The 23,388-nt window shown below is 37.3% G+C and overlaps 1 protein-coding gene and 1 non-coding gene across 2 annotated transcripts in view; both read right to left on the reverse strand.

Annotated features, from left to right (window-relative positions):
• Nucleotides 1–23,388, reverse strand: part of LOC124535376 (collagen alpha chain CG42342) — a 199,404-nt gene that overhangs the window by 55,153 nt on the left and 120,863 nt on the right. The gene's annotated exons all lie outside the window — the stretch shown is intronic.
• Trnar-ucu lies at nucleotides 10,310–10,382 on the reverse strand. The gene has a single exon. It is a non-coding gene; the product is annotated as a tRNA-Arg (tRNA).

A 23,388-nucleotide genomic window follows, 5' to 3' on the forward strand; every position in this document is an offset into this window, starting at 1 on the left:
CAATTATAGGTACAAGGTTAAATTATATAAAAATTAAATTCTCAATTGACAGTTAATCATTTAAATATTCAATGCATCTTCTAATTCTAAAATTGCCTATAAATAATAATAAGCTGTTAAATAGCTGGTTACCGAGTGCAAGCGTCGTGTGCGACGTTGACTCGCCGGCCCGCGGATTCTTGTTAGCACGAGCGATCGGATCGCCGAGATAAACGACGGACACAATAATATTACATTATTGTAGTCTTACCGGAGATTGTAATGAAACCGTTACACGCGACAAGACATGACATGACTCGGAGGCTGCCCGGCCTCCCGAGCGCTTTCATTGTCTTTATTATGAAACCAAGAAATGAGACAGTAGCGGATCGGGACACTACAATAACTATTTGATTTTTCTGATCAGATGATGACAATGCTGCAAAGCCCAATCACATAGCATGGATAAATATCGCAACCAATCTCTACCTATCTTGTCTAATTGAACTGAGTGAGGTCAGTTAGACATTCTCTGTTAAGAAACCACCGTGACCGAAATAAAATATTACCTATCACAACTTACGATACGAAGAAAGTTACTAAAGAATAGTATTGCTGCTCTTAAAAATGATCGTTCTAATGAGACGTGATAATCTTCTGATTAGAGATCAACTCGTACAGAGAAACGTACTCGCTTTACGATACAGATATAGACGACTTAATCGCAGTTTGCAGTTATTGAATACAAAATTGCAGTAAAGCAGAGTTTGTAAACAAAACTGATGTCTCCGCCTCCACATCTCGTGCAGGCAATTAATCGCATTTATCTCGGGAGCGAATCTAAATAGCTGCTCTAAGATAACGGAGACGCGGTGGTAACGAGAACGAAATCCCCATCGCCTCCTAAAAGGAATGCAAAGTATTAAATAAATAAACAAAGAAGCAAATTTCCTTGGAGCAGCTCGGTCCGTGGGGAGTATATTACATTCCTGGCGGACAACAATTTTCTCATTAGAAACGGGGGCCTGAGAGATGAGAGTCGCGGACATTTGTCGCCAGCGGCTGAGCCGCGCCTCCTCGGGGCGCGTTCGGACGACCCTCGTTCATTCGTTTTTCTACTCACACAGATTTAATCTGTAACTTTCAACACACACTCATTAAAAAGCAATACAAGCTAGACCATGTTAGTTTAACTATATTCCATTATTATACTGTAGTGACACTCTTTATTTATTTATTTATTTGGCAAGCCAACGTGATCTATTAAGTATCTAATTCTACAATATAGTACATTCAGTATTAAAATATATTACCAGTTACGTCATTATTTACAGGCCAACTCATCATGAGATGACACTATTAGAATTTAAGCCAAGATTTGGAAATGGACTAAGTCTATATGTTATCGTTATATTTTATTCACAAATATCGCTTTAGCAAAGTACTACGACTGTCATTATTATCTGCAGACTTCTTAACTTGACTTGACTATTGACTAAATATAGTAATTTTTCTTTCAAGCGGGAGACGTATCACAGCGGCTAACTCAAGTAAAACGCAATACTTCCAGCAAATGTACGTAATTACGTAGGAGTTTCTGAGTCTCTGATAACTTACTTAAGGTTTTACAAATTGGACGTCTTCCGTTCTATTGTAGGAAAAGTACTTAATAACAGTATCCGTACTGTAACCAGTAATTTCTTTAACTCAGCTGCGTCAGAGCTGCTTTGCGTATGTTTGTAACAAAGCTAATTTCCGTGGAACGGTTTCAAGGAATGTCATTTCGTTACTTACATATACATACATACGTAATACTTATGATTACTATTTGTCACGCTCGTCTTCACTCGTTTTCAAGTACTAGGTATAAAAAGCCTATGAAATTCTTCGGGGCTCAAGCTTTTTTCATATCAAATTTCATCAAATTCGATTCTTTCACGACAAACTACTGTTTGTCGTGAAAGAAATAGCTATCGTTAAAATCGAAAAGTAATATTAGTAAAGATAGAAAGAGAACTCGACATATCGAATGGTTTTATTATTATTCGTATCCCAGAATATTCTTGAAGTATAATAAAACCAAAAAAAAAAAATAGAACAGTTTACAAAGGGTAATCTGGTTAAGTATGAGCTCGTCTTAAAAACTGCATCTCTTAAGCAAGTGCCTATTATTAGTGACGTTGGAAGCGCTCCTTTGTCGAGCGTCAGGCTTGTGTGCGGGGATCGCTACTTTACACTATAGCCCAGTCGGGTTAGCATTTAACCCTGCAAAAATTCCCAGGCGCATTTTTATAGTTGGAATCTTTGGGGGGGGTCAGTGGGAGTCAAAATTCAAAATGGCGACCAAATTCCAACGGAGCGTCAGCCGCCATTTTGAATTTAAGCCAAAACGGTTTTTGCTTAATAACTTCGCCATTTTCAACTTTTCGACAAAAGTTTAAATAGCAAAGTTGTTGCAAATTTAATTATCTACAATTTATTTCTGGCAATTTTTTTCGTATAAACGATATTTTTAAAGTTAAGCGGTAAAATAGTGAAAAACTATTAACATCGAATTATCTCATTAAATATTAACTTTTGGACAAAAATGTTCTGGAACAAAGTTGTAGAGAATTAAATTTCCAAGAAATTTGGTCCTTACAACTTTTTCCGTAAAATCGATATTTAAGATGCTACGCTTGCGGTAAAGGCAAAGAGACCCGTAAAAAGCGGGACAAAAGCGAACCGCGTACCCTTGACGCTGACGTCATCGGCAGGTGGGCAACGAACAAGAATGAGCCTGTAGAGTCCCTTTGACCTGAACCGGCTCAGTTTGTCGACAGATGCTCTACGGAGTAGACGTATTACAAGCAAAATGGAGAATTGTTTCGTATGTGGAGAAGTTACAAGCGAAAATAATGTTATAACAGTGAAAAAACGTGGTGTTCAGTCTCTGTTATCAGCAAGTATTGTTCGTGGTGATGAAGAACACACGCGTATGCTCGAAACTGTTGATAGCGTCGTCATGCATCCAGCGTGCCAAAAGAGTTACGCGAACATGAAGCTTGCAGAAGCACGTAGACGAAGCATCGGTGCATCTCGTATGTCTTGTAAAATGATTGCGGATGCTTCACGAATAACTCTCAATCTTTCTTCCTTTGGGTCGGATCGTTTTTCTTCATACCAGCCTTGGGATAGGATTTTGTGACCTGTGTTACGAAAACAGATTACCGTCTCAAAGCCTGGCGCGTCAAACATTACTATTTCTTCACCGTACTCTTCTTTTAAACGTTTTTTTACTGTTCTTCGGTCCGGAATAACGTCTCCTTCGATCTTTTCCATCAGCTGCTTGAAGTTAAATTGACATTCGTCTGAGTTTTCATGAATATAATTGAAAATGGACTCGATAGCACAGTCTATTTCGCGAGAAACCGGTCTTCCTGATGTCTCGTGCGACGCGTGATACTGTATATTTTCATGGCAACAGCCGTGATACCGCGTTTCAACAGCTATTAGATCAACGTTAGCGATGCGTGCTCTTATTTCTCGTGCCAATTCGTCGTTGCGCTTTTCCAAATGGTTCAACAAAGTATCCCGGAATGCAGGATTACGAACCGTACTAATACGACGCCGCAAGTTCATTGGACGCTTTTTTTCCATTGCTGGATCCACTTTTTTCGTGCATATAAAACAAACGTTTTTGAAATCGCATGCTGGTAATACTTGCAGTTCAACTGGTGATGGCGTTGCTGATGATAACGATGATGATGATAATCGAGATGCACCGATGCTTCGTCTACGTGCTTCTGCAAGCTTCATGTTCGCGTAACTCTTTTGGCACGCTGGATGCATGACGACGCTATCAACACTTTCGAGCATACGCGTGTGTTCTTCATCACCACGAACAATACTTGCTGATAACAGAGACTGAACACCACGTTTTTTCACTGTTATAACATTATTTTCGCTTGTAACTTCTCCACATACGAAACAATTCTCCATTTTGCTTGTAATACGTCTACTCCGTAGAGCATCTGTCGACAAACTGAGCCGGTTCAGGTCAAAGGGACTCTACAGGCTCATTCTTGTTCGTTGCCCACCTGCCGATGACGTCAGCGTCAAGGGTACGCGGTTCGCTTTTGTCCCGCTTTTTACGGGTCTCTTTGCCTTTACCGCAAGCGTAGCATCTTAAATATCGATTTTACGGAAAAAGTTGTAAGGACCAAATTTCTTGGAAATTTAATTCTCTACAACTTTGTTCCAGAACATTTTTGTCCAAAAGTTAATATTTAATGAGATAATTCGATGTTAATAGTTTTTCACTATTTTACCGCTTAACTTTAAAAATATCGTTTATACGAAAAAAATTGCCAGAAATAAATTGTAGATAATTAAATTTGCAACAACTTTGCTATTTAAACTTTTGTCGAAAAGTTGAAAATGGCGAAGTTATTAAGCAAAAACCGTTTTGGCTTAAATTCAAAATGGCGGCTGACGCTCCGTTGGCATTTGGTCGCCATTTTGAATTTTGACTCCCACTGACCCCCCCCCAAAGATTCCAACAATAAAAATGCGCCTGGGAATTTTTGCAGGGTTCGGTCTTTTTTTTGTCTAACCCGACTGGGCTACTAGTTTCGCTTACGGCTTCACTTATTAGACTATATTGTAAGAAATAAAACTTAACAAAATATTATACGCGATATATTATTCTACTTTGGTTCCGAATACTTCTACAAAACCTTCAATCGCTAATTTAAATCATTCGTTCTTTTTTCACGTCCATTTGTGGTGCTTAATCGGTGGAAGGTTTTTATGCAGGGAGTCTCTATCGCTCGCCTGCTTCCTTTAAATACACAAATCAAAAGCAGTAATGATACTCGTGAAACAATTACGCCTAAGACGATAACGCGAGCAAAGAAAGCAGCGGGAGCTCTCACGATAGATTAGATACGTGCTCGTGCTCACAATAGATTTCATTATCATCCCTCACTCACCGCTGAGCGAGTTCGGAAAGTTCGCCGCGGGCGCGTGCGCGACTATCAGCCGACGGGAACTTGTAATGAAAACGTTACTCGGCTTTGTACTCGAAACTCGCACTGATCGGGATCATCGGGTTGTTTATTTCTAGTATCGCATCTGTGAGCCGGCTTGGAGACGGCTGGAATATTTCTAAAAAATATTATTTGTTGCTGACATTCGTTGCTATACGAGATTTTATAGTATGATATTTTTTAACGTTAATGTTTGTTCTTATAACAACATATCGCTCGCGTCTATCATATTATATATCTAACGAAATACAGTTTGTTTATTAAGTATAAACAAATTTAATGTATATGAATACAAATAATATGCTGGCAAGGGAACGAAGGCATGAATGTCAAGAAAGTAAAAAGTAGTTTTACCTATGAAAAAAAATTATGAATTAAAATCTGCAAATACTAACTGCTATAATGTTTGGTTCCGGCCGAACAATGAAACATAACGACGCGAGCAGACAGCGCCGATAGCGCACGTAATGCGATGGTAATCGCCGGGAAAATATGGAAACGTGTAAAAACTCAGTCCACCTTTGTGCGTCCGCGTTTAATTAAACGATTGCGATGAAAAAGAGCCTCCGCCGCCCCGGCCCGACAAAGCGTTAAAGGGATTAAACACATTGACAAGTTGTCCGGCGGCCGCGCGGCGGTTTGCATATCGATACGGATGAATTAAACGGGTACGTCTGTTTGTTATTTTTGTGTAATTGCTTTTTAATGAATTTACACGAGGCCGATACGATCCGATTGTAATTCTACTTGAGTTGATTTTATCACTTCATATGGACAAGCTTTAATTTGTTTATGTTTTTGTGTGTAATGGTGATCGATCATTATTAAAGTTTAAGTAACAATTATGACACTATTAATAGAAATATTGGGTTTTCGTTCCACCAACCCGCATTAAACAGCGTGGTGCAATATGTTCCAAACCCTCTTCTTAATGGAAGAGGAGGCCTTATCTCAGCAGTGAGAAGTTTACAGGCTGTTACTTTACTTTACTTTTTTTTATTGGGTTTTCGTACTCTAATAAGTCTTTTCCCTGTTATCAAAAATCTTTAATAGTAAGGATAGCGAAGGATATCACGATTTTAATTAGATTCTCGTAATAATTATAATTTTGGCGAATCGACTCGTGTAACAACACTAAGCCGTTACTCAGAAACTTCAACACTCACTGAAAGCTAAAACAGCCACCAAACCGAGTAATTCAATTATGTGAAAATGAAATCGGCAATCGCGTTCAGTGTGACGCCACTCGATAAGGGTTCATCCACACGGCGCGGGCGACACAGAAACTTTTTCAATTAGTTGACCGACCCGCCCTCGGAGCGCTCGATACGTCCCACTCCGGCACTCCAAATTAAATTAGTTTCAATACACAAGAAACTTACTCCTTTTGTTTCGTCATTCGTCGATCTGAGCGCGTTACCCGCGCCAATAGCCGATTACATTGTCATGCGCTCGCAGCGCGGTCTCCTATAGTACTGAAACACGGCGTCGCTGTACTTTGTTGTCGCTGCGCCGGTAATACGCTTTTAATAACGCTTACAAAGTCTTCAATTATGGGCAGTTGGCGGGTGACATTTTATACTTCAAACGAGACAGCGAGCTGACAAAGATACCCTGTTTTGTTGATCGCTTTTGTTCCAACAACGTGCTGTGTTCGTTGGAACCTGTTAATATTTATGATTGTTCTTAAACAGTTCTATATGTGTGTTGTACGTATGTTGTGTATATTATTTCAATTCATATATTAATAGGCCGGTGTCTATTCTGAGAACAATCAAAACATTCTCTCATAGATAAATTTTCAATATAGCTTCATTTGAGAAAGCTATTAAGATTGTAATCGACGCTGCGTGTCTTTAATGCGTCAATTTGTATGCGCGCGTGTGATCGCCTCTTAATAGATAAAGCCGCCCACACACTGGCTGCCTTCCGCTATCGCAGCGAGCGAGGCGTCTTTGGAAACAATTTTGGGAATTGCACCTTATAGATTTATCGGAATATTCAGCGCACGTATCGCGAGTAAACCGTGATTTTGCCATTACATTTCAACATACTGAAACTTGCACAGCTTTATAATCAACCTTGTGAAACAGTATGGTAGAGGACGCCAGAGCCCATAATGAGACTAAATGTCATTTAAAGAATTGGTTCAGAGTTTATTCCAATAGCTGCAGATCCTTAGAATATCAGACGTAGTACCTGTGAATATCTTTGTACAATATACTTTAGCAGTGAGGAATAAATAGACTGTTTTTCGGTAAAATTGTATGTATTTCGTTTATGGGAATACTCTGAACTTGAGTGATAATTTCACTACGAATGTACATAATTATTTCTTAATTTATTTTATTATTAGCATTTTTAATAATGCCACTTATTATGATCTATGTATGCAGGTATTTATATAGATAATATAATAAGATTTATATCCAGGAAAATTCCTACAAATACATTAAATTATAAACCCATTTATCATTAATAGGAAAAGGCAGTGCTCTAAATTCCATTATGGTCGCCGTCAAAAGTATTTTATTTATGAATAAGAAACTTTTGAACATTTCTAAAAGAAAGGAAATCTCATTTCCGAGCGCGTGAAGTGAATAATGTCTCCATGTAATAATTCTTATTCATAATTTCGTAGACGAGTCGCATTCTAGCGCTCTACGAGTACTATGGAACCGCCAATAACCGGTACCCGCTGGACAGCGCAATGATCTTAATTTTATTAGTATCTGTTCTTTATGATACATAAATATAATTTAAAATGTAAATATAAGCACCGTTAAAGACATGTTCTGAATCTCAATCGCGCTGCAGAAAGTAGGCGCATGAGTTATGCGCGGGAAACCAGCTATTAAGCGCGTTGGTCATGTTTACGGGCAGATATGATGCATTACGGGCCAGGCCTCACATAAATTACACCCTACAATATTACTGGCTCACATTAATTCGTCAAGTGTGGTCCGCCACGCCCACCGCCGCCACCAAATTAAATAAAAGCGAGTGTAATTTAGTCTAAGTGCTGCGAGCAGATTGCCGGCTTAACGGCATGCCTCCATATAAAGGCAAGAATGAGCGACTGCGTACAAAGCAAATAGTGCGGAATCATATCGGACGGAAGCGAGAGTACATACTCGTACATCGTACACTGTATAAGAGTGTGGGAACTCTCCAGGGTGAATTAATCGTTTTACAATTTGGGAAGCAAATAGTAAAACTATCTGTTTTCTAAGTAACAGTAATTATATCTTATAGAATCATCATTTCGCCAACCTGCAAACTGCGAAACAATGTAACATTAATTTTATTGATTCTATTAGTCCAATAAATAAATGTAATTAAAATATTGAGAAAAGTCTATGTATTTTTTTTTAAATAAAACTCTGTTGATTCCTTGTATTAAGGAGAATGTACTGAACGTTTGGAAGAAATACTATTAACGAGCAAGAAGATCTTTTATATAATTTCTAAAATACTATACGCTTAGCAACAAACACGTCGAAATCGAAGACGCCTTCGAATCCGACGCTCCCAGCGATAGGCAAGTTCAGCGGCGAACTAGTAAGTTATAATTTATTCAAGGAACTGATATCAGTGAGTCGGCAATCCGCTTCAGAATGTTGTGAGAGTGTCGAAATGCAATCTGTCGGGCGCGCATAGCTCTCGGTCGTGATCGGCTAATCTGGGTCTCCGCTAGGACACCCTGGCCCCGCATATTTATAACATGTCTCAAGGAGTCACGTTTCACATGCATCGCTAATTCTAAAATACTAGCTCCTACGTTCTACTACGAATACGAATCTATACAAAACGATTTCTATACATATAAATATAATTGTACGGTCAGTCTGTGCATTAATTGTTTATTAAAATGTTACTTTAATTATTATAGTGTAATAATATATTATACAAAAAGACGCCAAAATATGTATTTTAAATACTGGTCAATGACCTAAACTGCCTCTATCTGCGGCATATTGATAGAACTAGAAAAAAAATTGGCCAATTGTTTCTCGTGTGTATTAGAGGACGGCAAGTGTTGTCATGTGTGATTATTTTAATGTATATATAAATACGATATGAGGATTCGTAAACATTGTTGTTGTCATTTTAACGGTTTTTTAGTTCCAGAGGTCCCAATCTGGTTACCGACATAATTGTCGCAGAAACTAATGAGTTGAAGTGGTTCACTTGCTTCAGAGAAATGAAACTACGAGTGAGTAATGCATGTGCAACTTTCGCCATCTGATGGAGATCTATTTCGAGTAAAGTAAACAATAATAATATCAGTCTAGACTAAACAGAGCTCCGCGCGGGACATCGGCACCCACTGATTATATTTAGTCGATGACCATCGCGCACTTATGGAGATTTCCTCGCCTTTTGAGTATGTTTTGATAAGTACGGTTCATTCCTCCTCTATCTGTATATCAGAATCAAAGATAAATCAAATATATGACATATATTTTAAAATAGTGTAAGTAGTATTATATAGCTCGGTCTATTTTCGTCAGATTCCGAGTGAAACCGCGGCCATTCCAGACATAGAAAGCATGTGTTAACACAAACGCTACGACCAGCCCATTCTATACCTTATCAATTTACATAGGTATCAAAACATACAAGCATATATATTATTATTACGAGGCAATTAGATAACATCTACGTTGGAACAAGCGAAATAATAAATAAAGTATAAGCGATTGTTCTTAATCTAGAAGTGAATTATAGCGACACATTCCTTCAACGTTATTTCCTGAATTGCCTTTTGTATCGTGATCTCAGCGCGGCGGCTGCCGGGAATAATGTTGTTTCTCAAAGGTTGGGTCGTGTGTGTCAGTCGCGGCTGCGTCATACACACTGCACGACCATAGCGAGCGAATCGCCTCGTATGCTAAACTACAACACTGAGATAAATGTGTACTAAATTCGTTTGTAAAGATCATACCTAATCCTTCGAAACTAAAATGTTTTATATGTCATTAGATAAAAGCCAATAACATAAAATGAACGAAAGTCAATGTTGGTGAAACTGACTCCTTGCTCTTTTGGTCCAAGTGTTAGGCGTTTAAGAGTCCAAGTCCCTTCTTACATATTCAATTAATTTTATACATTAGTTACAAATAAGATTTATTTACTAATTCAGACAATATTTTGAATCTACACATCATATACTTCATATATTAACGTAAATTAATAGTATATTCGAAATATTAAACTTCCGATACATTAATTAATAACGTATGTAATTACTATTTGCATTATCATAACTAGTAAGAATTCCAAAATGTTACTATATCCATCCCTGGTGGGGATCGAACCCACGACCTTTGGATTAGAAGTCCAACGCGCTATCCTCTGCGCCACAGGGACTACACGAGTTATGTTTATAAAAGCGTACTAGTTCAACAAAATACAAAATAGAACAAAATGCCCATTACAAAGTTCACGGTTTAACTGACGTACGTATATTATAACAGCAAAGGTATTTTAGTGTATGTCGTGGGCTGCGGAGAGTACGTCACATTACTGTATGTAAATGTAACTTTATCGTGTATGAAATACAAGTATTGTTCCTTTATTTGTCATTTAGCCCTCCCCAGATGAGGTCGCCCTACTTCCCAGGTATTTTATACCCTTGATGCTCCCGACGATCGTATTACAAAAGGTTTTTTTTTTGTAACTGTACTTACTTTGAGTGTACACAACATAAAAAAACATAAAGAGATATGACGTCATATTTAACAACCAAAGAAAATTGATTTATCGGTCGAACAGAAGTAAGTGAAAATGTTTATTTAAAAGCGAATGCTATTTTTGATTATATAGTCTTATAATCTTTTAAATATATTTTTTTATTTTTTTAAATAACACTGAGTTTAGACGCGACTTGATAGACAATAGCGTTCGCTATTCAAATAATATAGTACCCTGAAGTTTGTGTCAACATAATCTATATCAATTCGGAAATGATTACGCGGTGCGCACACATGCTCACTTACGTGTCTGTACATGTGTGAGCGTGTGTGCCGTGTAGCGAGCGCACACATCGGAGCTAAGATTAAGTCGGTACAACTACTGCTGACTTAATTCAGGGGTAATGAAATCTGGAGGTCGTGTGTGTTTTGATAACTTGTTTGACGTAATCCAGCTATCTCTGTAGCGCGACGCGCTACTCGCGGCGCGGCCAGGGCTGGCGCGCCGGCGTTATTATGCAGTGGCCAATTTGATATATACATAAAATATAGTATGAATATAAGATTAATGTAAAGTATTTTTTTCTTTCACAGATAGTAAAGATAATAAGTGAGTTTTAAAATTTTAGTAAAATTTTACTACAAACATCCTTATGACTTAAATTGAAAGCCATACGAATCTAATTTTATTATTTCAAACGCCTAAAATAATTATTACCCTTGAGCAAATTAATCTTTGCTCGTATACAGTATCTGGACATAATCTATATCTGTTTAACATATGACAACAACTCAGTTAACGGACGAATTAATGAATGAAGCAATATGTGGCTAATAAGTACCATTTCTCAATATATATTCAACAAAAAAGACTCAATCTCTTTATTATTCTTAACCAAAAAACAATCAAATTTTCTATGTTGTCTTGGGTCTGGGTGTTTGTGGTACCGTCGTTACTTCTGATTTTCCATAACACAAGTGCTTTAGCTACTTACATTGGGATCAGAGTAATGTATGTGATGTTGTCTCATATTTATGTATTTATATATTTTGTTTTTAAATCACAACTTGTGATTGTGCTTATGTTTGTATCAGTCCGCGCGCTCTGTATTCCCTCTCACCAGCCCTGGCCTCCCGGTGCTCACCTGTCGAGAGTCGACTGGAGGTTACGATATAATTTGCTTAACGGAAACGCACTCCGCCAACTACGCCTTTAATGCGTTATTGATTTTTCATTTGAAACGGTTTCTGCAATAGATGTCATAAAAGTATTTAAAACTATAAATATTAAAAAAACTAACGACATATGGGGCATTTCGGTAAATTTTTTTAATAAAATCATATACGATATTGCTCCGTATATAGCAGTAATTTTTAACAAGAGTTTGGACACGGGTTCATTTCCTAACTTGTTAAAATGTAGTAAAGTTTTACCACTTTTTAAAACTGGAAACAGAAGCGATCCCGGTAATTACAGGCCTATTTCAATACTCCCATCCTTAAGTAAAATTTTCGAAAAAATTATTTTAAATCAACTTCTCGTCCATTTCGGTACAAATGCTATTTTTCATGGTGAGCAATTCGGTTTTAGAAGAGGTCGCTCGACAACTGATGCGGGAATTGCGCTTCTCAAACATATTTACGATGCTTGGGAGAAATCACAGAACGCTATTGGAGTATTCTGTGATTTATCTAAAGCATTCGATTGTGTAGAACACGAAACGCTTCTTTATAAGCTCAAATATTACGGTGTTAAAGGTAAAGCTCTTGATCTCATCGCTTCATATTTAAGTCAAAGAATCCAGCAAGTTTTCATTAATGGAATAAAGTCTTCTGGATCTACGTTAAAAATGGGAGTTCCACAAGGTTCAATTTTGGGTCCCTTTCTATTCCTAGTATATATAAATGATCTTCCTTTCTATGTTAAGGGTATTTGTGATATAGTGTTGTTTGCTGACGATACTTCGCTGATTTTTAAGGTTGACAGGAAAAAAAATGACTATGACGATGTGAACGGTGCATTATCACAGATACACAATTGGTTTACAGTTAATAATTTAGTTTTGAATGCTCAAAAAACAAAATGTGTAGTTTTTACCCTACCTAATGTTAGCAAGCAAAATTATAATATATCTTTAAATGGTGACCGTCTTGAAGTAGCTGATACTACGGTGTTTTTAGGAATAGAATTGGATTCCAGACTTCAGTGGACCTCTCATTTATCATCCCTAACAGGAAGACTCAGCTCCGCAACATACGCGGTTAGAAAAGTTAGACAACTAACTGATGTTGATACCGCTCGTTTAGTTTATTTTGGTTATTTTCACAGTATTATGTCATATGGCATATTACTTTGGGGTAACGCTGCAGATATTGAATCTGTCTTTATTTTACAAAAGAGAGCAATTCGGTTTATTTATAATCTTGGAGCTAGAGACTCTCTTCGGGATGTTTTTAACAGAGTAGGAATACTTACTGTTGCGTCGCAATATATTTACAACAATATTATGTATATTCACAGTAACATTGATCACTTTGATAAAATCAGTGATAATCATTGTATATGCACTAGAAGTAAGGATAAACTTATAACGCCAAGTTTCCGACTCCGCAAAGTCAATGGATCCTTCTTGGGGCAAGGTATCCGTTTCTATAATAAAATTCCGCAGAAATTTTTAACTTTGCCGTTTAGTAAATTCAAATCGTTTGTTAAAAATACATTGTTAGAAAAAGCATACTATTCGATACAAGATTTTGTAGATGATAAAAAAGCGTGGAGTTAATACCTGTTGACTTCCAAGCAGGATACATTAATTGAAATAATTGTATTTAATTAACATGACGTTGTATTTTTTAAATGTTAAAAAAGAGTAACTACTGAGTTTCTTGCCGGTTCTTCTCGGTAGAATCTACTTTCCGAACCGGTGGTAGCTTCACTTAATTGTAAAATGACGATTCAAAAGTGCTTATAAAAGCCTACTTGAATAAAGTTTATTTTGATTTTGATTTTGATTTTTTTTTAGTTTAATCTCCCGCCCCGCAGCCCGCGCTAAGCTCGTTAATGATCCTCTAAATTTTGATCACTGGAAATTTCATTACGTCTAATATTAATGGCTGTTGATGTCTCGTGTCAGAGTATATCTTCGTCGTACGCGCACGTTCTTTCAAAGTTTCGATTATTTGTCGAGATGAAACACTATTTCATTTGATGTTAAAGTTTGAATATTCTTCGAAATAACTTAGAATTAGAACAATATAATGAGTTTCTTTGAGAGTTCGAGTTTCGAGTAACACATCTAGGTACATTATGAAGAGAGATAGTTCGAGCGTAGTGTCTGATAATTATCAAGTTTTCAATTTCAATATGTCGATTGAATTATTCTATTTGTCATTCAATATAATTAACTTATTACTTAACATTAACTATGCTATTATAATATACATTTTATATACGTTATTTCTAAACCTTTTTAAGTGGTAGGTAAATAACAGGAATATACTCAAAGATAACTAGATAGATAACTAGGATAGGATAGGAATATCAGAGATCATTAAACTCTGTCTATAGGTATAGCTGGTAACCGCACGTCGCTTGATTACGTGTCTCCCGTGCTTAACATATTTGACATTCGAGGCCCCTCCTCCTTCCCTGCCCTCGCCCCCCACCCGTATAGTATTCTAAATATAACTACATACGATAAGTGATTAGCGGCGATTATAGCTCCATTGCTGAACAAGTGCGGTTTACATTGCTCTACTGACGTAGACGAGCAGAGACTGCGACCACAGCCAAAAATAACCATATTTTTTTGTCATAGGTTTTAAAGAATACATCGAAAGTAATCCTATAACCAACCAAATAATTCTTCTGAAATTCTTCATCCCCACACTAATCTGTGTTATTTAATTGTATTAAAAAAAAACAGCGGGATGTCAACATACTTACAATAACAATAATTTAACTGCGTGTTTTTTAAACATGTGGACGAAATCGCCATGTTTTCAAATACGAGATTAGTATGCGAATAACGTTGGAGTTTAGTCTCGAAGTACATATTTGCAATCTTATTTGACAAATGTTGCAAGTGACATATCGATTCGAACGTACGCGCCAGCTCCGACGTGCCCTGAGTGACGGCCGACGGTAAGTCACGCAGAGCGGCTGCGAGCTGTCACGCGCGGTGACAGCCCGCCGGTGACGCGCTGGATGGCTTGATAATCCCGGCCGGGCGGCGAGTGCACTGGTCAACGGCTGCTGACACTAATTGCGACTTACGTTATACTACCTCAACTATTTTATTCATTTGCACTGTGCTACTAACATAGGATTCAGGATAATCCTTTAAATATATTATTGCATCAATTAAGCAAACAGCTATTCAAAATGGTTTCGCATCAATCGCTTCGAAAAATATTTCTGTAGATATTCAATATAATACGACTAATACGGTAATGACGATAACAATTAGTAATGTTCATTACGAGATAAGCAATCAACGCATCGATCAATAAAACAAAAATTATATTTAGATTTTTTTATTGTTGTCATTTTAAATATTAAAAATGAAATATAAAATAGTTTCAAAGCTGTAGTGTAGTAATGTTGGCGCTATACGACAGAGTATCGCCCGTGTAACCAAACGTCACTGATTCAGCAGCGCCAGTGTCAGGGGTGACGGACGCGGCCGCTGACAAATTGGACAGCTTCCTAATCCTGCACTCGCACGGACAGATCGACCACTGACGCCCTTTGATTAGACCGACCACGGCCTCGACCCGATATTTACGCAGCCTAATGAGTCTACACACATTATTGGGCTAGATATATGTATAACTACAGCGCGAATGCCCGCGTTTGAATTTAAAAAAAAAAATATTGATGCCTAAGTTACTCCTTATTATATCAGTTATCTGTCAGTGAAAGACCCCCAAAATAGATCCAGCCGTTCCAGAGATTAGCCGGAACAAACAGACAGACAAAAACTATAAAAAATATTATTTTGGTATATGTACGGTGTATACATATGTAAAAAAGGGCTATTTTAATAATACAAACATACACTTCAATTCTATTATATGTATAGATTAAGTTTCCTACCAAGTAAATGAAAAAGTAATTACTATCATTAAAACAATTACCCTTTTATAATTTGAGAATACATTCGAACAGGAGGATCTATAAAGCAACAGACAGCTAATATTTCGCTGCTGGTACACACGGCCTCTGCTGATTAAAGAGAAGTTTTAAATATTTTTGTTCTAAGTTGCTCGTAGTGCTCGTAGTAGTAGTGGTGCAGCTTTGTGGACTCTTTTGTGGCCGAATATCAATTGTTTACTTTAATGTTGTTTTCGTCACGATGTTTTTTTCAGTGATGAATACGAGATGAATTATTTGAAACAAATTGAGCACTAGGAAGAGCTTGCTAGTGTGAAACTCTCGGCCTTGTTTTGCCGTCTGGGTCACCTCTATCACAATATAATCAGAGAGTTTAGACTTTTTCTTCTATTTGAATTTTAAGTATAAAAGTGGAATTGAAATAAAATAGTATGTAATAATACGAGGCGTAGTGGAGGAGTGTTCGCTAACGAGTGGAGATGTCACGAGAGACTGAGCTTCGTCGAATTGGAGTGTTCCTAATCGAACATTTTCGCCAAGCTGAGATCAGCGGCTGACAGCCTTTGATTGGACCGACCGATCTCTGACTGCGACGGATCGTTACCATTGTCATTCGCCGTCTGCTGACAAACCGACTCGCCTCATTCGATTATATTATTGAATACACACGAGATGAAACTGAGAATTTTAAAGTTCACCGTCGCTGTGAAAAGGGTGCGTTTCATTTAGTTTTAGGACGCAAACAATGTGTAATTAAAAATATGTAGGCGTCGTGTCGTAACTCCTCGATGTTTTGAGAGCGGTCCGCCTCGAAATGATTAATAATAAACTTTTAAATAGTCCATTTAGCAAACGTCGGAAAAACAAAAACAAGAGAAACAGTGAACGCGAACGCATTAATCACGGAGCGAGCGCGGTTCGCGAAAGTCAATAAAACTATTTGACCCGAGCGGTGCATTAACTCGCCCTCGCGTAATCTAAATAATATCCGACTCGAATACTCCGCCAAACAACAAGGATTATAATGTAAATATATGCAAATGGCGGGAGGGTGCGACCCGCTAAGCGACGGACAATATTTCCCGCGACGCACTCTGAGCCAGAAAAGTGGCGGCCCGCGGCGGACAGATAACGACAGCTTATGTCGCGAAAACGTGAGGCTTTATGCTAAACGGTGGAAACATGACTTGTTTCTTAAATTTTCCTGCGACTGTCGGGGGAGAAGTATACGTAATAAATACATTTCATGATAAGCCTTAAAAGCAAGGAGGGAAATTACGAGTATGTGTAATGTCGATTGGGAGGACGTGTGACGCCGGCCTGGGTATCGTTAACCCTTGGCAGAACACTCTTAATCTAGCTTATAGGAGAGTATTGTGGAAACCTTAATCACATATCATACATCGTTACGTATACTTATAACGCTGAGCATACAATTCTGAAGTTTAACATTTTCACGTCGACAATGCCGCATCTATTTTCTGCCACTGCTCCAACGTTTTTTAGATTCTTGGAGCGTGCGCGGACGACCACAGCAGAATTTAAATGGCAGCGCGTCGCCTCTGCGCTGCGGTCCTCGGCGGAGCCAAATCCACTGCTTTACATACTGTTTAGAAGACGATTTGTTTTTATACTATTCGAGACTTCATTTGCATTGCAAAGTTCTACGAATGTCATTTATATTATGAGGTTTTTCAAATAATATGGTAATCACTTTACTCAATGAATGCAGTGATAAAATACATAAATTACAAATGTTGTTTTACAAAACGAATAAAGATCGTATCGACGCGCATTGTGCGGGGCTCGGTTATTACAACGAATACTTGTATAGCATTTCCATTCTCCTATAAACAGTAAGCGAGAGCTGACGTGAAACATATCAATATTTCAAATCTCAGAACACTCGCGGGCCCTTCACACTGCGGCCCGGTCGCTCTCACTTTTGCTTTTGTGACGAGTCCTTACTTCATCATAATTATATCGTTGGCGTATATAGTGATACAGGATTTTCAATGACAATATTTAAACAATACGTAACGTATCATACTGAAAGACTTCACCCGACCTGTACAAAACATAAACAACCACATTCGAAAAAATACCTGTCGGTATTCTAATATGTATAATAAGTAGTAGTAGTACGTAGTATTGATGGTCTGCATATCATTAGCGCACTTCTAACGATCCCTTATTACGGTTCCAAAGATAAAGCTAGTCAACACAACCGGCGTGTCCTTACATGTCTACCTGTTATTTATCTGCTTTGGTTATTTTTTCCTGCTTGAGTGCGCTGAGATATTTTTTAAAGACATAATCGTACCCGCTTTGTTTTTGGTTAACCATTTTTCTATCTATTTTATTTTTGGTCTGCATTTGACTTAATAAAAAAAGCGTAAAAGTCGTTTAATATATAAACGATCATTTTTTATATAACATTCTATCATATGTTCGCAATGGAAAGATTTATGGTTTTGCTTTGTGTAAGAGTCATTCTGAAATTAAATATTCAAAAAAACTAAAGAATCAAATTTGTACTACTTATTACTACTATCGGTTCTATTGCTTGTCTATTGCACGTAGGTACGAGTGTGTCTGTAGAGTAGTGTCGGCCGCCGGCGATGTATACGCTCCGTTACCGAGCACGCAGTGTGGCCGGGCGGCTGTATGCAGCTAATCTGTATTTATTGCTGCGATCTGCGTGACCCGTCATTAGCCCTCCCACCGCTCCCCGCCCGCCCCGCCGCCCGCCGCACCGCCGGTAGCAGCGACAAATCTCCTCCATTACCATCAACAACGAACAACACTAACTGTCCATTTGTAAGATATATTCGCCGCGATATCGACGATTCGTTTCCGTTCTGTAATAGCTCTTTCCTCATTAGGTGCTTATAAAATTTTTTAATTAAAACTTCCACGTGATTTAAACGACCGTTACGACGTCGGCGAATCATTGACATTTTAATAATTTGTACGAACCAGATTTATGTCCGCGTAGGCGGCGACGGCGTGACTCAAAGTAACCAAGCGAGGCCTTACCTGAAAAGAAACAAGAAAATATTGTTATTATTTTGTTTACAACGTTACATTGTAGGCGAGGTCTACATGCACACTCGACTTCGTAAGAGATCAAGTTACCATCAAGTTTAATTTCATTTCCTTAAACAACTCTTTGTTATTAAACCACGCAAGCAACTCAATTTACTCCTTTTATATTTAAATATACACGAGAAATACAAATTCTGTTATTAATAGTTTTTCATGAAATAAGTGATCGCTCGGGCTAATGGACTACCTGACAATAAGCTATCATTAAGTCCATAGACATTTGTGTTTTAAGTAATATAATACATTCCTTACATCGCCAATGGGATCTAAGACGTTATATTCTTGTTCCTGAAGTTACACAGGCTCACTCATCCTTTGAACCGGAATAAAACCAAGTATTAAGTGCTGATCTTTTGCAATAGAATAGCTGTTGAGTCGGTGGTCCCTACCGCGGAAGGCTTTCACAAATCATAATCATTAAAATTGTTATAAATAATTCTATATAGTTGAATGATGTTTCGGTATATGTAAAAAATATATTAGATTTAGATATATTTAAAAAGGTAGATAGATATTCTGTTTATTAAGTCAATATGTTTCCGAGTTCGCGTTGATCACATCCTTCCCGGAGCAATTAATCTTCTATTCTTAAATAAGTTACCGCAAATACTTTTCGTTTGCCGAGTAATATATTTAAAGCTTATCTTTAAATTAATTGACAAGCCATATTATTCTTTACGAGATTACATTTTAGAGTTATGAATTCTTTAAGTTCCACGTAGGATATACATATATACGTTTTTATATTTATGTAGTTTTTGATTGAAAAATAATATTTTCTAAATCTTTGTTATTTCGTCTCGATAGAACAAAGATTTAGAAAATATTATTCTTCTGATCCGGGGACAGCTTTGCGTATGGTTTAATTTCATCAATCAATCGACCGGTATCTGTCGTGTATAAGCTAATCAGGAACAATGTTAGGTGGGCGTCGGGTTTCATGTGTTTAAGTTATATTAAGTTATATTGCTAATAAGGTAAAGTAAAATTCAAATAAACAAGTAATGTAAGTGAAAGTCAGAGCGGTTTAATGATTTCTGTGACTTAAACTCGGTTATTTATACGAGGCTGAAATTAAAATTCTGTATAACAATTGTGTTAAAGTTAATAACACAATATTTAAGCAGTGTCGTCATCTTTGGTATGTAACAACACACAAAAATGTGTTCAGCGAATTGCATGCATTTACCAAAAAAATATTTTTCTAAATTGTCGATTTTAATACTAATGTAGTAGTCTGTCTTCTGAAGGTATCATTGGATATCATTTTAACGGATTCGCCTGAATTCAGAAAAGTTTTTGGGAAGATGAGCCGAAGAAAACAAGGAACAAAAACAGACGAACCAGTATGCAAATTACTTCTAAAAGTGTGTGAAGCGATTAAAGAAAAACAATTTCCAGAAAAATATTTTTGCATAAGTAATAAAAAGTTAAACTTCTAGAATAACTCTGGATATTATTCAGTATTAATATTATATTGTACTGTGTACAATGCTGTCACTGTCCTTTTTATATATTTTACGTTTCAGTCGGAAACACATATTTGGTAATAAATAGCACCAAATGTTCGGTGCCGTGAATTACCTGAAATTTATTTTGTCCCCTTGAGTTGTCCATTGCTTGTCAGGCGTAACTACAAACGGATATGACCAATCACGGGAGGGCTTGCGCGCTACTATCAGTATAAAACAACTTCGATTTGACTATAAATTGTCCTTTTTAAACCTCTTAAAAGCAAAACGAATTATTTCCAACTGAAAACAATTGCAACACGAATAATAGTGGAATTTGTGTAATGACGGTCGCGACGGCCGCGTGTGCGTTCTGGCGTCCGGCCAAGCAGCTGAGCGGAGTTCGCGACCGGTGACGGCTAAGGGCTGTCTCCGGAACGTAAACCAATTCACATGAAACTAAACATTATCGAAGCTGTCTTTCACAAGTCAAAAAAAAAATGTTTGATTGACCAGTTCGGACACCTTCCGAAAGTGGTAATTACTTGGTCTTAATTATATAACGGTCTGGTAAATAACTCAGTAATTATCTAACTCAACGACAGTGTCATCCATAAATCCCTGATAAGTTTATGATCGAATATGTTATATAATTTTGTGAAATCTAAAACTTACTTACTTATCTTTGTATAAGTGGCAGACAAAAGAATATACCATATACCATAAGAATTCTCACTGATTTCAAAAAAGTTTTACACAGATCTGTGAAATATACTTCATCATTATCCTTACTTCCCGTCCAAAATGAGATATACTAATGAATCTCGCCATAGGTCGCGCAGCCCTGCCGCGGCCAGTATTTGCGGCGCTCGAGCGTAACTCGCAAGTTTACAACCGCTCGAGTTGATTTACGTCTACACCTAATAAGAGTAAAGAGATCACTCTGTTATCTTGCCGTTAAGCTTCGATCACATCGCATCGGAGATCTCGCATTCATGTGTCTTCAGATTGTAAAGATACATTTTAATTAATTCAAAAGTTGAATTCATAAAACTGATTTAAAAAGACTTTAGATAGAAAATTTTATTTAGCAAATGACTCGGCGTATCCATAACAACACAACGGATATATAAATACAAAGCTTTATATATCAACAAATGTGTATTCGAATAGGTGGTGTAGTATATAAAGTAAAAAATAATCCCATCGAGCAGTTCTTCCTGGCATCGCATCCGTCGATATATCGTGAGCTTACCGGCGCGTTATCTGAGCGACGCACGCCGCACGCACGTCACCGGCCAATATAGACGGCTCCCCTGCTTTTATTGACGACTAGTGACCGTATACGACTTTCCCTGCAGACACGAAAGAAGGGGCGATTTGTATTCGCGCGACGTGTGCCTATGTCTCTGTGGATTTTGCGTAGATTTCTCCCTCGAAATATACGCAGAAACGTTTATAGTCAAATGAATATCGTCACGAGCTGCGTCAAGATGAATATTCCTAACACAACGTGAAGCAAACGGTTTATTCTGTAGCGAAAATATCAGAGAAATCAGCGAGCAACTCAGAGATTATCTCGGATAAACTTCACCGATTTATCATTTTGATTTTGATTTGATTGCGTTGATTTTCTTCACTGAAGCAACTCTCTTGAAAGTAATTTATTCACAACATTATTCAACTGTCCGATATTTCGATATTAACGCAAAAAACGATCGGCTGATGAATGTACGTTGCCGCCGTAAGTCCTCCTAGATATCAACTAAACTGTGTCTAACTTATGAAATTCTTCACAACGGGAGACTGAGACCGAGTGCATCTGTCTGAGTTATTTAGAACTCTAAATCCGTTCAAACAAATATTAAGACGAAGAATAGTCCCCGCATCAAAACAGAGGAATGACATTACACGACAAAAAATACGCCGAGACACAAGAGATATGATTGTGACTTTACGAGTTGTCACGTTCAATAATTTGCCTTAATGAACACAGTTCACTTTCAATTCAGTGTTATTTGAAATTTATGGTCGCGGTTTTTTTTCTTATTACGAGAACAGATTGGCGACGCAGCGTGCGGAACGTCTAATCGTCTTTACTTTTGATTTCGTTGAATTTGTTTGTAATGCATTATTTTGACTTGATATGTCCAGAATAAATTATGAATTCTTTTAATTGAGTGTCAGAAAACTGAAAAGATATTAATAAGTATATATGACGAATACTGTGATCAAGATTAAAGAATATACAAATATCTTCGAAAACCTTGGACAAAAGAAAATAATAAGACTTTAAACAAAACAAGCGAAAGCATTGACAGTCTCGCTATAATTGGATCAAAACAAATATCGTTAAAAACATCAGCGAGTTGGAATCCGTTTGCGGCGATATATAATCGGTTTCAATGCGATCCATTACTCTCGTTGTCGAGTCGTCGGCCCGAATTATTTGTAACGAAAATACTCATACCAAATAAAGGCTAACTTGCGACTGGGACGATCCGTTTGAAGATGGATGCCGTAAAAGCATTCGGCACGTAAGATATGCCGAGCGATAATGACTCAAAACAGATTAAGCGATAATTTTCATTTCGATTTATTTTCAACCGACTTCCAAAAGGAGGAGGTTATCAATTCGTCTGTATTTTTTTTTTTTTTTTTTTTTTTTTTTTTTTTTTTATGTTTGTTACCTCATAACTTTTCACTGGGTGGACCGATTTTGATAATTTTTTTTTTGTTTGAAAGGTAGTGCTTCCCGTGGGGTCCCATTTTTTTTATTTTTTTTTCCGATGATGGTATCCATGTGAAAACGACATAAGTCTTAAATTTGCCTTATGTATATGCGCGACAAATAGGTGAATAACTGAAAATCACGTTAACCAATTTTGGTAATTCTTTTTTTATTATAAAATATATACTTCTAGGGTAATTTGGTGAAAGTTTGGTAAGGTTCTGAGCACAGGATCCATGACTAAGTAACGGAACGGAAGGGAACGGAACAATTCTGA

The sequence above is a fragment of the Vanessa cardui genome, chromosome 14, assembly GCF_905220365.1.
Source record: "Vanessa cardui chromosome 14, ilVanCard2.1, whole genome shotgun sequence".
Lineage (NCBI taxonomy): Eukaryota > Metazoa > Arthropoda > Insecta > Lepidoptera > Nymphalidae > Vanessa > Vanessa cardui.